This window comes from Anas platyrhynchos, chromosome 5, assembly GCF_047663525.1.
Source record: "Anas platyrhynchos isolate ZD024472 breed Pekin duck chromosome 5, IASCAAS_PekinDuck_T2T, whole genome shotgun sequence".
Classification (NCBI taxonomy): domain Eukaryota; kingdom Metazoa; phylum Chordata; class Aves; order Anseriformes; family Anatidae; genus Anas; species Anas platyrhynchos.
This window is the reverse complement of record NC_092591.1, coordinates 58,443,351-58,459,327: the sequence shown is the minus strand read 5'-3', so window position 1 is coordinate 58,459,327 and position 15,977 is coordinate 58,443,351. Positions and strand designations below refer to the sequence as shown.

At 40.4% G+C, this 15,977-nt stretch overlaps 1 long non-coding RNA gene across 3 annotated transcripts in view; it reads left to right on the top strand.

Moving 5' to 3' along the window:
* The window catches only part of LOC106017858 (uncharacterized), a 194,268-nt gene that overhangs the window by 135,733 nt on the left and 42,558 nt on the right, over positions 1–15,977 (top strand). For all 3 annotated transcript variants that reach the window (XR_011809823.1, XR_011809824.1, XR_011809825.1), the window contains one exon: positions 14,950–15,043. This is a non-coding gene — a long non-coding RNA (uncharacterized lncRNA). The remainder of the gene's footprint in view (positions 1–14,949; positions 15,044–15,977) is intronic.

Sequence of the window (15,977 nt, the reverse complement as noted above, 5' to 3'; positions counted from 1 at the left end):
AAGTTGACCACAGTAAGTTTAAACTTGTATTTATTTATTTTTCTGTTAAGAAAGCCTTACTGTTTCTTCTGGCGACTACGTTTGCATTCAGTCTTCTGGCACAAAGGTGAGTCATCAGACCCACATTTTTTGGTAAAAAACAAAGCTGGAAAGTTTACAGTCAGATTGAAACATTGCGGGTTTTGCTGGGTAGCCCAACAGTGCTACCCAGAGATCCCATAAATCCCCTCAGATTTTTAAAATGTGTTTCAGAGCATCTTGATGATTTTTCTGCTAGCACTTGAGTCTGCTTGGAAAAGCCACAGCACAATGCACTTCACTGATGAACTATTTAAATTGCCAGAACAAGTCACTTATGTATCACAAACTGTTTGCTCTTCTATTATTTTAACTGTATTAGTTTGAGCAAACAGTAGTTAGCAATATTACGTGTATATTGTCTTGTAACAAGATAGTATCTACAAATTTTAGTTACAGTCCACTACTGAGAAATGATTCCGTCTTGTTTATCCAGAAAGGTCTCTTGCAACCTTGTACCAAGGGCAGGCAGGAGTCTCGTGTTGTGTAAGTGGTCCCTGGTACATTCTGCTCCATGTAAGAACTGCAGACTCACAGCAGGATGCCCTATCTTTGATTGCAGCATTCATGTCGGCAAGAATAGGACATCTCCAACATTGTTTTTACACTTTTCAACACCCAGATGGGAACCGTGGATTATGTTTGCTATGTCTCACCTCATGTTGTGTGGTACTAGGATACGGTCTCATTTGCTCAGTCCCATCCTCAGCTGCAGTTTCTCTAGCTTACAGTGGGAGTCAGGTGGCCTTTTTCAAAGGGCCCTCCATTTCAAATCTTACCTGAAATCTAACATGGCAGTATCTTCTGAGCTTCTTACCCATGCTTTCTACATTTTGCGTTAAAAGCATACAACAGTCAAGGTAAGTTTACTTCTCGCTGTACTGTGAATCTATAAAGAGTCTTTATAAAGCATTTCTTCTGTGAAATGCCCATTGTGGGTGAAGGCTGAGTGTTAAGTCTGTCCTGTAAGGAAATAATTTTCAGCTTTCTCTGTCCCAGCATCTTGCTGTTTCCCCTTCGACTCCCTGGGACCTTGTGGAGGGCACAGTCTGTACCTGAGTGTGCATAGTAGCGCCCTTGAGGCATAGCAAGGCTAATTGCAGTTAGCATGGATGTGGAGGAGAGGATTTAAATGTTATGGGAAAGGGTGCCATGTCGGTAGCTACGGAAGTAATTTGGAAGGGGTATTTTTCTGTGTTATCTTCAGGAACCGTTCCCCTGAAATCTACAGGGTGAAAAATGTTCTCTGCCATGTTGCTGGCAGTAATTTGTGGTCATTTCTGGTGCAAACACAGCTCCGTTCTATTTATGGAAGGTTCCTGCAATGTGTGCAGGTCTCCCACTGACTTGAGTGAAGCTGTGCCCACTTACAGGGCTCGTAAACCTGGCCCATGAGCTCTGCCAGTCACTCATCAGGTCTGGGATATAAAGCCAGCCTGAAAGCTGACAATGTTTTTGTAATTCTGCCTGAAGATTGCTATCTTGGGGCAAACCCAGCAAGAAGGAGAAAATTTGCATGCTCAGACCAAAACCTGTAGCATTTAAGTACTTCATTTTTTCGTGGAAGATTTGTCCATTAACTTTAATGAAGCTTTTTCTAGGCTTACAAGTCTGAAGAGAGCTATTAAACAAAAGAGAGAGAGTCTGCTTGCCAGGCATTTTCTCTGCTCTCTCAATTCTGTTTCTTTACGGCCAGAGAAACACTTTCAGCCATATGTCTTTAAAGCAATGCTAACACTTAGTGACCAGTTAAGTAAATCCCACTTGTTAAATTCTTGTGGCTGCACTATGCTGGGAGCCTTACACTCAGGGCCCTGTTCTGTCACTGCTCGTTTCTTTCATCTTAAATGAAGTGACTTGGATGGGATATACACATTGGTGATGCAGGAGAAATCCTCTTCTGCCAATGCAAGGTGGCACACTGCAAAACCAAAACAGTTAATTTCTTCTTCTGTAAAAGGTAAGCCAATAAACTTGTTGGATTTCCTAGACCTTAGGCTAGGAGGGCAAGGGCTGGATATAAGCCAGGCCACAGATGGCCCTCTTTACCTGTGGCTCTGTGTGCTGAAGTAGGAGTCAAAATATTTGTCCAGGATTTGCTTTTCTAGGCCTCCCCATTTTGCACTTGGACCACTGGAATTAGAAAATTAAATGCCAGTGAGACTGTTTGGAGGCAGTGGTTCACCTCTGTGGCACCTGGAGCATCCCCTTCCCTTCACAGCGATCGAGATCAATGTCCCTGAAAGTCTTACAGGTTCAGAAATCCCTGAACAGCCTCAGGATGATACCTGTGACTGCTGATGTCTTTCTTCTGGACCAGAGAGACAAATGACACCTATGTCCATTTGCCTGCCTTCTCTGCAGGGTGTGTGTCCCTCCTGTAGCCCTCACACTTACCAGCCCCTGCCTCCCTTCACGAACTCTGAGGTACCACATTTATCTTTCCCTTTTCCATAGGAGTAACACCCATGCCTTCCAAATGTGCTCCAGTTTTAAACGAGCACCTAGCCCATACCAGTATCATCTCTATTATAATCTTGCCAAAACATGCCCAAGATCCCTTTGTGTACCATCTCTCTTCTTTCAATTACAAAATTTTGTTCAGAAGTCATAGCTCAGGAGTTCTGGCCTTATTTTTCTTACAAATTGCTTGTATGGATTTCTCTTGCTTGAAAATTAATTGACCATAGAATAAACTGTTTTCCCTTGAGCAGGGACTATTCTGTTTCCTATGACGTTACAGTAAGCTGTCTTTGGGCCAAATATTTAAAGGTATTTAGGTGCTTAAAGATGCAGGTAATGTGAATTTTCCAAAGTATCTAGCTGCCTAATACACAGCAATTTCAGTGGGAGTTGCCATCTCTGAGCTTCTAAAAATCCCACTGTGCACCCATCTGTTTCTTCAAGCACCTGAATTCCTTTAAAAAACAGGTCCTTCCTTCCATCACTTGAGACAAACGTTATTTTTCTTAATGTAGGCAGAGTTTCTTAATACAGTTTCTTGGATATTGCCTGCCACCTTTAACTTATTTTCATTGTTTTGATTATCGTGTCAAATCTAGTTGATGATCATGTTTATGCAGTTCCAAGCAGAGCGTGGGCACACAGCATCTATCCTTTATGACATGAACTTGGCACAGCATCTAATGTTAATAAATCAGGGGTAAGAGGTTTGTAGGCAAGCGAACTGTCAGGAAGTTGCAGCAACTTTTGCAGTATATTAAGTGATCTGTGTTTTGTTCTAACTTTTTAAACCCACTTTGAAAACTGGTATTCTGTTTCTCATTAGTCAGTCTTTGATCCAGTGAAAATATCAGTCCCTTGAGTTAATATTTCATCTGACTATAGGGCCATGTAATTTGCTACGACACTAAGTCAATAGGTCTCTGCTGGCTTACCCCAGCAGGACTTGTATGTGTAGGCAAAAATTTCTCTGCAAAACATGAATAAAGTGGATCTAATCAAGAATTTATTTCTTTGGTTAACCAAAGGAAAAAAAAAAAGTAGGAAAAAAAAAAAAAGAGGAGTGTGAACATCAGTCCATCTACGCTCAAAAGCAGCTCGAGGGAAAGAAAACATTTCACTTCGTATCAATTCACATTCTCAATCTAATACATAAACAGGAGTGTCAGGACATGTGCATCTTGCAGGGCCACAGATATAGCAGGAGATTGATTTATCATTATTTACCGGCTTAGCCATCCAATTCATGTGCTTTCTATTATAATGTACTTGGAAAGCTCAGACAGTCCTTCTGCATTAACCTCCACCTTCCGTTGTCATCTTTCCCTCTTGCTACCCTGGACTACTTTCTTAAATTTTAATTTCATTGCACAAGGTGCTATAGAATGAAAATAACCATTTGTCTGTTGAGAGTTTGCTGAGTCTAGACTATTCTGTTTGGCTTGCATTACTTAAAAAACAAGCAACCAAAATTGTGCTTTTACTTTGTAAGGCTTTTCCAGAGGTATTTAATTCTGTGAGCTCCAAAGGAAGGAAGCATTTACGAATATGCATTAATCCTTACTGGGATTTGATCCAGACCTTGTTTTAAGCATATGCTTAAGTGGTTTGTTGAACTGGGGCCATAGCTGCCCAGGCCCATCTCTGGCTGAGCTTTAATTGAGCTATGTGAACATTTGAATTCATTTACTTGTACTTGTGTATGTGGTTTTTGTTTGTTTGTTTTTACATATATTTTTAAATAGCTATTGATGAGATTTTTAAGAATTTATGCCCATCTCATATTTGGATACCCTAGGTGAGGGAGGGTCAAGTTAGATCTTTGATAAGGCTTTGCCAAAAAGATCGTCTTTCATTCAATAGCTGCCTGATACTGTTGCTAATGGGAAGTATATTTTTGTTATATTTTCACCAAGCTGAAAAAAAGACTTAGATCTGTACTGCGTGATCTTTGATCCTTGCTTATTTTTGGTTGGGTGGTTGGTTAGTTTGGGGTTATGTTTATGTTGTGTTTTTTTTTTATTATTATTATTTTTATTTTTATTTTTTCCGTTGTTGTTGTTTGTTGTTGTTTTGGGGCAATGGGGAGTTGACTCCATGGCTTTCTTTATCAGGTGTGTGCTAAAGAAGAGTCCTGGTGTAGAGGAACATCCTGCTCTGGTTGATGCGTTAGCTTATCACTGACCCACAGCAGCTCATTCATGAATTTTCAGCTCTGACAGGTTGAATGCCCAGAGTGGTCAGTGATTAGACTGCCACTCCTAATATTCTCATCCCTGCAGTTATCAAACAGGAAAATAGTGACAAGTAAATCTAAGCAGCGTGGGAAATGCAGAACCTGAGAAACGATAGACTTGTAGCATCTTAGGGCATTTACTTAGGCTACAGTGGCATTCAGCGTGATGGCACAATAGTTTGGGTCAGGAAAGGAATCCAAATCTTGGCGAATAGAAGGCAAATCGCACATCACATTAGCAACTTGTACATTGCTGCATGATGCCTTAGGGGGAGGAGAAGAGTTTCAGAGCACTGTGTGATTTCTTTGAGCTTGGTTGTTTTGTGTTCACTTGGGCTACTGAAGAGATCTGACCCTGAAATTTCAGGGCCACCTCCTGAACTCCAAAATCTCTATTCATCAAGACAAAACTCTTAATAAAGTCACTGGGAGTTTTCCTCACACTTGGGGATACTAGGATTTGATGATCCATACATTTTGTTCAAGAGAATGGTTAAACTGTATTTATCACTGAAAATGGGGGTTTCCGGACCGAGAGAAGAAATTCTCTTTTTCCTGTTTTAAAGTAGAGGAATTGAGCATCTTACTGTTTTAGAGCAGTTTCTGACTGACATGTTATAGAATGAGATTTTTTTTCTTTTCAGTTGGGAAAATTTCTTTTTGCACCTATTTCATTTCTCTTTTCTGCAGATTTGGGTGCCACTCCTGCCTTTGTCCTAGCATAAATCCCCTGGGCCAGTACCAGAGGCTGAGATGCATGCAGTTGGTCAGGGCATTCACCTGGGATGTGCAGAGGCCAAAATCAAATCATGTAAAGCTCCAAGTTGAATCTGGGTCTCCAGTGTCTCAGCTGAATACAGAAATGTCTTTATTCTCTATGGTGTTTTTTCAGAAAATTCTGTTAGAGCTCTTAAGAATATTTCTATGACTTTGTCCCTACTAAAAAAAAAAAAAAAAAGAAGAAAAAAAAAGAAAAGTAGAAAGGCAAGAGGCAAGGCAAGGGTTCTGTGAATCAGTATTTCCCAGTGATTTATTTTTTTTTTCAGAATACTCCTGGTTAATTGTTGTTCTTTCCTTAAAAGCACTTTTACTTAAGCTGTTATCTAAAAATACAAATCCTCCTTTCATTATGGGAAATGCCATGTACCCTTAAAAAGAAGGACCATGCTACTGAAGTTACTTATGGCTGAACTGGTTTATCCAATAAATGTGTTAATGAGCAGAAATGAGGAAAAACCCCTGCATTTGTGACCCAGACTGGTACATGTAAGGCCCCCTGGCTAAGGTGAGCTTCCCTGTATCTCATTTCTGTCTTTTTACTCTGCTCAGTGCTGTGTTTTTAAGCTCTGTGGTATAGTTTTGAAGTGTAGGTATAGCAAGAATGAGTCCATTCTCTGTCCTCTGGGTACACCTTTATCTACAGATGTGAGCAGGGCTGTGTGCAGCTGCCCTGGTGACTGTGGGAGAGAAGCCGTGTAGCTGTACACACTCCTGTGCCTCCCCATCGTGTCATGGGGAGTCTGAAAGCCACATTGGGCTGCACTAATGGTAGACAGAGAGCAATTCCGTGTGCTCTTCGGTACACACAGGAATGGGCACTCCTTCGTACTCTTTGGAAAGTAGCAATACTTTAAACTCCAGGTGGAGCTGCTCAAATCCACGGGCATGTATTTTCTCCTGGAAGTTGAGGACTTCGGCATGAGCTGGGTGGTCAGTGTCTGGGCATCTGTGTTTGATTCCACGTGCAAGTGAGCAGCTGGATTTCTGGCTTTGATATGTGTGCACATGAACTCCATCCGTAGCACCAGGTAGTATCCATGCTCAGTGGGAGGATGAAACAACAAAGAAAAGATAAGAATTGATCTTCAGAAGTTCTGGTGTGAGTTCAGCCTTACCAGAAACTTAGAAATACACTAACTTAGTATACACATAAAATAAATAACTAGAAATATGCCACTATTTTGTGGGAGGTGTTAAAGTCTGAGATTTATATGAATTTCCCCGTGTTAAGTGCTCCAGAGTCCATCTGCTCCCCACAGATTCTTTCTCATCTATTTACTTCCTCTACAGTGGGGAGGAAAAGGAAGCCAGTGACCAGGGCAGGAATCCCCAACAGTAAAAAGGGGACATATACGCAAGGTCAAGGTAATTGATAAGGTATGGTTGGTCACACATGTACTGCTTGTACAAACGGTGTTCTTTTTCAAATTATCCAGCTCTGTAGAGAAAGATGGAAAAAAGTCTGTATGGCTTTTGATGAATTTTTAACCATATATAACGTGTTACGCTATTTTTAGAGGGAGACTCTACACTAAGAGTTTGTGTGTGTTTTTTACGTCTGTTTGTTTTGTGTTTGTTTTTTAGCACAGGAGAATTAAATTAGAAGTAGGGGTAATAATGGTGTTGAATGTGATGATGGTTTGTCTTGTACTTCCAGCTGTTGTACTGAGAAGGGAGAGGGTCCCATCTGCACATGCCTCTTGCCCAGACTGTTAGGGAATTTGGGTCCAGGTGGCTGGATTCTCCCACAAAAGCTCTGTTGTGAACTGGGAACGTTTCAGGACACTGTTGCAAGAATGAGTATGATTTTGATTATGTTTTTAAAGACCAGTTATTTCAAGAACAGTGCATAGAGTTCATGACATAAACACAACTGGGTTTCAGTTGTTGATCTGAAATATTCACAGTCCAATGTGGTAAAAGCAGATGTTGGATTGAGAGTCATCATAAATGTGAACGATCACACCAGAAACCTCATATATAGCTTAGCTGAGGGCAGTAAAGCTTACCTGGCCACCTTTGATTGTGTTCTGGGTTTAAGAATATTTATTTATGTATGTAATACATCACTTCTTTTTTTTAAAGTATAAAAATAGATTATTATGAACCTTAAAAAGGTTTTGATGCAACTAAGATAGGTATTGAACTATCTGTCTTAACCAGAAATATTTGGTTTGAAATGAAACATTAAAAAAAAAAAAAACTCTTAAAAATGTTTATTTTTATCATATTTTGTGCATAGTAAGCACTGCTGAAGAGGCCAATGTCATTGAACTTAATGTGTTGATCGTTAAAAGACATCAAGAATCTGTGCCTGGTGTTGAAGCATTTAGAGGTTGCAGAACTTCTGACACCTTTGAAGAAAAGTTACTGAGGCAAGAGAAGTAGCTATATAGGTGATTCACAGGGTCCATAATAAAGGTCACCTGAGTTTCCAGAGCCTTTTAATTTCCACAGCATTCTCACTGGGTGTTTTATTGGTGTGAAAACTTTGTGTTTAGCCTTCTTTCTGTATTTGCTTATGAGTGTATCCACAAAGTGGAGGATGTTGAAGGGATTTTATTTGGGATTGTTATTTGGGATTCTTCAAGTACCGATTTGACTGTCTTCCAAAGCAGAATTATTTTGGATCCAACAGCTGGGACCAGAACTTCTGCAGAAGTGAAAAACAGGCCATGTTCCCTTTCCTCTCTTCACATATTCATTGACTCATTGGGCGTTCAGATCTGTTCTTGCTGCCATTCCGTGGTGCAATGGTGCTGTGAAGGGGTTACAACTCTCCAGCAGACTGATGGCTCCAAAAAGAGGTAATACGGGGCAGTTTAGGTGTTGTGCAATTTTGGAAGGAGGTGATACGTTGTTGGCTGGATTTCCCTGCCTTACAGCTCTCAGAGCTACAGAATTGCTCACGGTTTTCCCCATGTAATTCTGCAAGTGGAGGATGCACAGGTAGGCCTAAAGCTACTGTTTCTCAGGAAAATATGTTTATATGTTGCACGTGCACCCTACTAAGTGCCAGCAAGGTGGAGTACAGAATTCTGTTTGTGATGTTTTAATAGAAACATTTACTGATAAGCAAAATAGCTATTTAGGTTAAACTGCAGCATTCATCATTTCATCAGAAACAATCCGTTTTTACAGGAGCTTTCACAACATTTGCCTTCATGGGGACTTTCATGTAGCATCTACATTTGGAAGGAAAGTGAGACTTTGAGATATATCACCACAGATGAGGTAGATCAACTGGGGATGAGATGTCTGTCTGTCACCAGGGGTGAGTGGAAGATGACGGGTGAGAGATTAAGCAGTTGTGGAGACAATTATGCCTGGGCTGAATGTAAAACCCTTATCCCAGGCAGTGGAAGATAAAGGATCACAGAGATTCAAGAGGGAGGGAATGACAGGATTAGACCAATGAAAACAGTGGTAGCCTCAGTATTTTAAACAAGGTGAGGTAACAAAAAAAAAGAAAGAGAAGTCTATGCAGAAGGTGAAGAAGTTCTGAGGAGGAGCTGGGGTAAGGAGTAGGAACAATCAGAGCACGTTAGGAAAAACACAGGGAAACATGAATGGCAGGAAGCATGCGTGTGGTTTTATGTTACAAAATGCATCTCCTAAAATGAGGCATCTCCGAGTTTAAAGTGATTCAGATTTTAAGTTAATATCCTTTCCTAAAAAAGGGTTTTGTTTCTGAATAGGCAAACATTTAAAATCATAAAGAAGAGAAAGCAAGTAGTTTCCTTAGAAGGATGGGCAAAACATAAATCTTGAGTAGAACTATAAACTGTTCAGGCCAGACAATTTTGCTGGATTATGTAGCTCATATCAGATAGTAATAAATCAACCCTTCAAAGACAAAAGACTATAGAAAGAGGAGTAAACCAAAGACTCTCCAAATAACAAAGGCCAGATGCACAAAAGTAACTAAGGGGCTGAAGAGGCAAATAGATGCCTGGCAGGATTTTAAATGGGATCATTCAGCACAGACACTCATCACCTGCTAGTGATTATGGGCTTCTTCAGGCTCCTTCAGGCCCAGACACTTCCTTGACTGAGGTTAAAATTCCCATCAGCATCAGGGAAACTAACTCATAGCCTTAAAATCTGCAGGTTTAGTATAGCATCACTAAGGTAAATGCAATTTACCTAGTGGATGAGTTTGCCCTATTGTGAGCATTGACAGTACACTTTCTTAGTACAATTCTATCTTTATTCACTTGGATCATCCCACTGAGATGTCAAGTTCTGCACATGTTTACCTCTTTTGCTGATCTGGGCCTGACTAGGTAGAATAATAAATTTTGAGCAATACAGTTGTTTATGAGGTATGATGAAAGAGTTTTAGAAGTGGGTACCAGCCACTAACGCTAGTTCATACTCACTTGCTCTGGCACTTTGAAACTGAATTTTCTGTACTCAGAATTCCTGAGATTGGGGCACAGAACAGTCACAGGAGCTGAGAAGTATTTCAAGATCACCTGGCCTGAAGTACTGGGGACAGGCCTTTTAGCTGAGCTTTGCTCTGCTGATAGTTATAAATTTATCCAGTGTCAGATAAGTCTGTTTTGTGTGTTGAAATTAAATAAAGGGAAGAATTGATTCTTAAACCATTGAGGGTGTGTGCAGTAATATATAAAGGGAATCATGTCTTTCCTAGGTCAGAAGAAATAAATATAATAAAACAACTTTAAATACAAATAAAAAAGCATATGAACACTGAAAGCACAAGATCTTATCTTGACTGAGAATTACTTGGACATGCCAGACATGCTGAATAAAAGGCAAGCAGTTAATGTTACTGCTGGCACAAGCAGACATGTGAAATATCTAGGAAAATTTGCAAGACTTTATTTGCCACTAGTCTGACAACAGAGGATGATGACATATCTGTGAACATATGTTATGAAAAAAGGCTGGTATCACAAGCTATGCATTGATAGGGTCACTGAATATTTTTAGCTCCAATTCTGGTTCTGGTTGGCCTGTGTATCATCTTGAGTCTGAAAGTGTTGTTCAGTTGTCTCCCCATGGCAATTGTTCCACTGAATACTTTTAAGTGCATTTATTCAGGAAGGAGCCCTGGCATTTGCATACAATATGATGATTGCTATCCAAGCCTATATAATTTTAGGTTCGCTTCAGCAAAGTGAATATTCTATTTGGTTGGACTTACAGAGTTCAGCTGGAAAAAAAATCAGAGTACACTTCTTACAAGTAGAAGAGTACTTGGGCAAGTGGTTCTTCTAAGTCTCTCTCCCTTTTTGTACCAGAGAAGTGCTTTTTCATTTCATTTCTAAGAGTGTGCAGTACTTAAGACAGGGCAGCATGGATCACCATGAAAATAAGTCTTTCTGGCTTAGTTCAAAATATATTTATCCATTTTAAAAATTCTTTTTCCAAAAGCTTGTCTACATGTTAAGCCTGCCCAAGGGCACCTTTGATGTATGCTTTAGCCATTTATGTAGCTTTTATATACAACTGCTTGCCTTGACATTGACTAAAAACTGGATTTTGTACCAATCAGACAAGAACTGAATAGTGAAGCGTGAGCCCATCCACATGCTATTTCTGGTAATCTCTTCTTAAAGAAAACACCTCAATGATGTGTTCCACTCCACACCATCTCTCAAAGCACTTTTATTCAATTGAGGAAATGTATTTCTGGTCTTGCTGTTTCATCTTTGCTCTTTGTGCTAGTATGATCCCTTTTTTTCCTCTCTTCTTTAATTACTGCCCCTTGATACAAAATAATAATTAAAAAAAGGGAGCTATTTGCAAATGGCAAATCAGTCCATGGGGGCTGCTTGGATTTTAAGGGCAGCTGCTGTTCAATGTATCTGGTGTGTCACTTTCTGTTTTGTGCTACTGTTTTATTGCTGCTGTGGGAATGGAGCAAAAATAGCGGCTACTGCAGTTCTGTTGAATAACCATCAGTGTGATGTTAGCCGATGTGTAAGTCCCACACTGGGCAAAAAAATGTCCATATTTGATATCTACTGCTCTACCCTGACCTGTAAATGAAAATAGTAACATGCTAAATAGATACAGAAAAGCATGATGAGCTAAAACACTCAGCTGATACACACAGGTATGTCTGTGCTGCTGTGTGTGTGGGTGCGAGGATGTATGTACATCTCCAAAAAGGCTGGTGGAAGTCAATAATTCATAAGACGCGTGCTGTTTATTTAAATTTTAAATTGGCTTTTGAAGTGTCAAAACCTGCGTTTGGCCACTGCCATTCTACTGCTGCCTGTTTTAAGCAAAATCACCGCCACTCTGCAAATGCCGAGTGTAAACTCCGCAAGCCCCACTTACTGCCAGACCACCTAAACCTGCCGGCTTACCCCTTCGTGGAGCTCAGATTTCTCTTCCTCCCACACCAGACTCGAGTGTAAAGCCTTGCCATGGGAAGTGCTGACTCACGGGAGGGATTTGGGGAAGGATTTGCCTTTTGCTGCGGGGGCTGAGGCCGGCCAGCCCTGTGCCTCCTCCACGGCGGGGCTGCTGCGGGGAGCTGGTGCCGAGGCAGTGCTGCTCGGGACCAGGGCTTCGGGGCTGTTTTGGCCTCTCCTTCCTCTCCACCAGCAAAAGTTTCTGCTGCACCCAACCAGCCTGGCCACGCAGTGCGTTTAAAGGGGCTTTTGTTCTAGCAGAGAGAGGCGAAGCGGCGTTTCCTGAACTGGCTGCTTTTCCCCAACAGATGGCAGTGCCTTTCTCTCGTAGTTAGCCAAAAGTTTAAAAACATTTCGTTAAAAATAGCTGCCCCACATTCTTAATTGGCAATCCTTTTTCTATTTATTGCTAGGCACAAATCAAATGCTGTTTTGCTCTTAGGCAAGCTCAATGCTCAATACATAAAAGCATAAGGTAAAGCACCCAGATATTCCTTATCCTGTTCCACGTCTGCTTGTTATACAGCAAATACTGCACAATTGCTGTTTTGTCACCAAATATCTTCAGAAACTTAGTTACAATAAAATGTGTTTTTTTTCTTTTTCCATGATTAAAATGGACATTTTTGTTAAAACTCGCTACGCAGTTGGGCACCCAAGCACACACGAAGCCCTCATTTTCTCGTAAATGAAGCTGAAATTATTCCAGCATCTCTGGAGCTCGGCTACATTTACTTAAGGCACTTGGCCCTTATCCTGAAGAGGACTTTGAAAGCTCCTGTGCCTGCAGGTGTTCCTCGTGAAAGGGGATGGAGGCGCCGGCACCAACCAGGCCTCTGGAGCCGCGGTCCCTGCAGTGGGGCCCTGATGCCAGCCCCAGGGCCAGGGCCAGCACGCAGCATCCCTGGGGTTCGCCCATGCCGCAGGGGCTCGGGGCATGCTGCGGGGAAGCGTGACTCCAGCACGGCTCCCTTCCACCCGTCCCCGGGGTAATTCACTACAGCTTCTTACCAGAGTCTCCCGATGCCGGCCTCGGCTCTTGCAGGGAGTGGATGGACGCGTCACCGGGGGTGAGCCTCCCTCTGCTCTCTCCTCAGCGAGCTTATCATTTCTGTGGCCTCTTCTGGGACCCATTTCATTTCTGCAATTCCTTGGGCTATGCTGAGCAGAAAGGCCAAATCACTCCTTTACAAAATGAAATTGTAATGGCCTTGCTATTTCCTAGTTTAGTCTGTGCCTAGGCTTTCTTTTCGTGGTCGAGTTGTTTATGGTGGAGCAGAAGGAACATGTTTTGTTTTGCTTTATTTCTTTGCCTGTTCTTGCACGGGAACAGATTTTCAGCCAGCTGCCCACAGTTTTACTCCGTTCCACCTCCCCCCACCACAGGCACAAATGCAGTGTAGGTCCTGATCCAGACAAGCATTTCATTTCCGTACCAGAGCTCTTCAGCAATGTCAATAGCAGTACCCACAAATGCGGTTTTGTATGGGCTGAAGGCGGTGTCAGTGCAGGCCTTTTAGTGCAGATGCATGGGAGTAATTCTTTCTAATAAGCATTCACATGCGTCTCTCTCCAGTGACCTTCATTTGCCATCTCTCTGCCTATTTAGTTAGTTTATTAGGTCCTTCTGAAATGGTTCATAATATTCTCATAATATTGGACAAGTCACAATAATTATATCAAATTCCAATGTTATCAGCTGGATTTTGAAGCCCTGTCTCCTGTTTGCTAACATATGAAGCAACGCTGTACCTAACACAGTCCTTTGAGTCACCTCATTGTCAAAGCGATTGAAAGCCTTTTCTTCTTCTTCTCTTTTGGTGATTTTTACTTCCCCAGTTGATTTTGTTCCCTTTGTCACTTTTTGTGATGAAGGCTATCAGCTGTTTTAGAAAGAGCATTAGATTAATCAGATATGCTTGTACTTGAGGCACTTTGTTAGACTCCTAGCCTTGCTTTCTTTTAAAAAAATCTGCACTATTTTCCTCCTTTTATATAGTGATAATTTGGCTGGGGTTGTATGTCCTTTCTGTTTTAAGGGTTTTGTTTTCCTGGTGTTAAATTAAGGTTTAGTAGGTTGCAATTTTCAAGGCTAGCTCAACATGTTTTTCAAAGATAATATTCATGTAGCAGCATCCAGCTCTCCAGTAGCCGATGGTAAATGAGCAAGAATATAGTTGTTTGTTTGTTTTTTAATTAGTTGCTCTGACACTTCATTAGAAAGTATTTGCAAGGACCCAAGCCAGTTCTGTAGGTTTGTATCTCCCAAACACAAATGCTGCAGAACTTTCTGCCTTGAAAACAGTCTTTACTATTGATTTATTTTTCTTACACAGGGGAATAGATGTGCTGAGCTGTTATCTTAAAATACTATTTTGAATACAGGTGTAAATAAAATATGTAAGGTCTTTTTGACGACATAACCCTTAAATGCTCATGTACTTCTCCTTCAGTCCTCCTGCTTCTTGCCTATATCTGTGTGCATGTGTGAAAGAATTACTTCTTTTTTTTTTTTCTTACTAGTTGCTTGTGAAGCTTTTTCACACACCTAATTTCTTTCTCGCATCTTTAAGGCAGTTGCATGTGTATTTTTGTGTTGGTTTCAGTTGATGTAGGTGACTGTTTTGAAAGCTAACTGCTAAACAGCTTACCATGTAAATATAAACATTTATTTTTTCTTGCCTTCTGCTTCCTCTTTGTGTCAAAATATCCCCACTATATTATGATGTTGTGGCTCTGTGGATGTTAAGAACAGCTAGTTATTTCTAGCATCATGCCAGCCATGTGATTTCAGCCCTGAAGTGCCAGGTGAGCTGCACCACATCTTTTGTAAAGGCATTCATTCTTACTAAAAAGACATCTGTTTATCACATGCAATGCTCTCAGGTCGTTAATTTTAACCTATTATTCATTTTACTCGTTGTTTTTTTTTTTTTTAAATATGCATTTGTCCAATTTCTATTTCTATTCACTCATTACTTTTATGGCTTTGCTTCCTAGACGAAAGTCTACTGGTGTCAGGACTGTCACTGGTACTGGAATGAGTTTTCTCTACCTTTTTTGGGGGTGGCTCTCTGCAGTTTGTCATGCACAGGTATGCTTCCACAATTTCAAATAATATAGCAAAGTATTTTTGATTCCCTTGCAATATTCCAGTATCATTATCATTCGAAAATCGGATACCAGAACTGGACAGAACAATGTTGGTCCCATCAGTGATACATACCTGTAATACCTCTTTCTCCTGCATAATCATGCAAGTATTGCATTAACCTTAGCCCATGGATTGCATAGGGGATTTATGGTAAATTGATTTTCTGAAGTCCTTTTCAGTGTCACTGCATTTCAGGATATGGTCTTCTGTGTTGTTAGTGTGACCTACATTCTCTCTTTTGACATATCTGACTGTGTCTGCCTGTATTAAAACCTTTTCTAAATTATTACTTCATTTTACAAGCTGATTCAAATAGTACATTATAACTGGCCAAACCTTATTTCTCAAATGGTTATTTGGCCAGTTTTTTCTTTGCCTACCTTTAAAGTAGTACATTTAAAATATTTGAAGTATTTTCTCTCTTAAACAGATAAATACACTTCTATCAATTCCCCATCTGATTAGTGAAGAGGGATTTTAAAAAATCATAATTGGATACATCCATATGCAGATATAATCACCAATAATAATGGTTTGGTCAGCTTTTATTATGTTTTACAATGTTACACATTTTGTGTAGTGTTCCTGTTTGACAGAATGTAATGCAAACTTTTTTTTTTTAAATTGTTAAAAAATGCAACTATTTTCAACAATTAAATGTTTTCACAACAAAAAATTGTTAGGCTTGTTTAAAAAATAAAAATAAAAAATGTTTCCCATATATTAACTAGATATTATGCTATTGCTTCTCAACATTCTTTTGATCACAAGTGACAGATTCTCCAAAGGGTCATCTTAGCCCCAGTTTCCAATCCAAGTGGTTCTTCGACGTGCTGTAATTTCCCTATGTCTGTAGCTCCTTCATTTTGTTTAG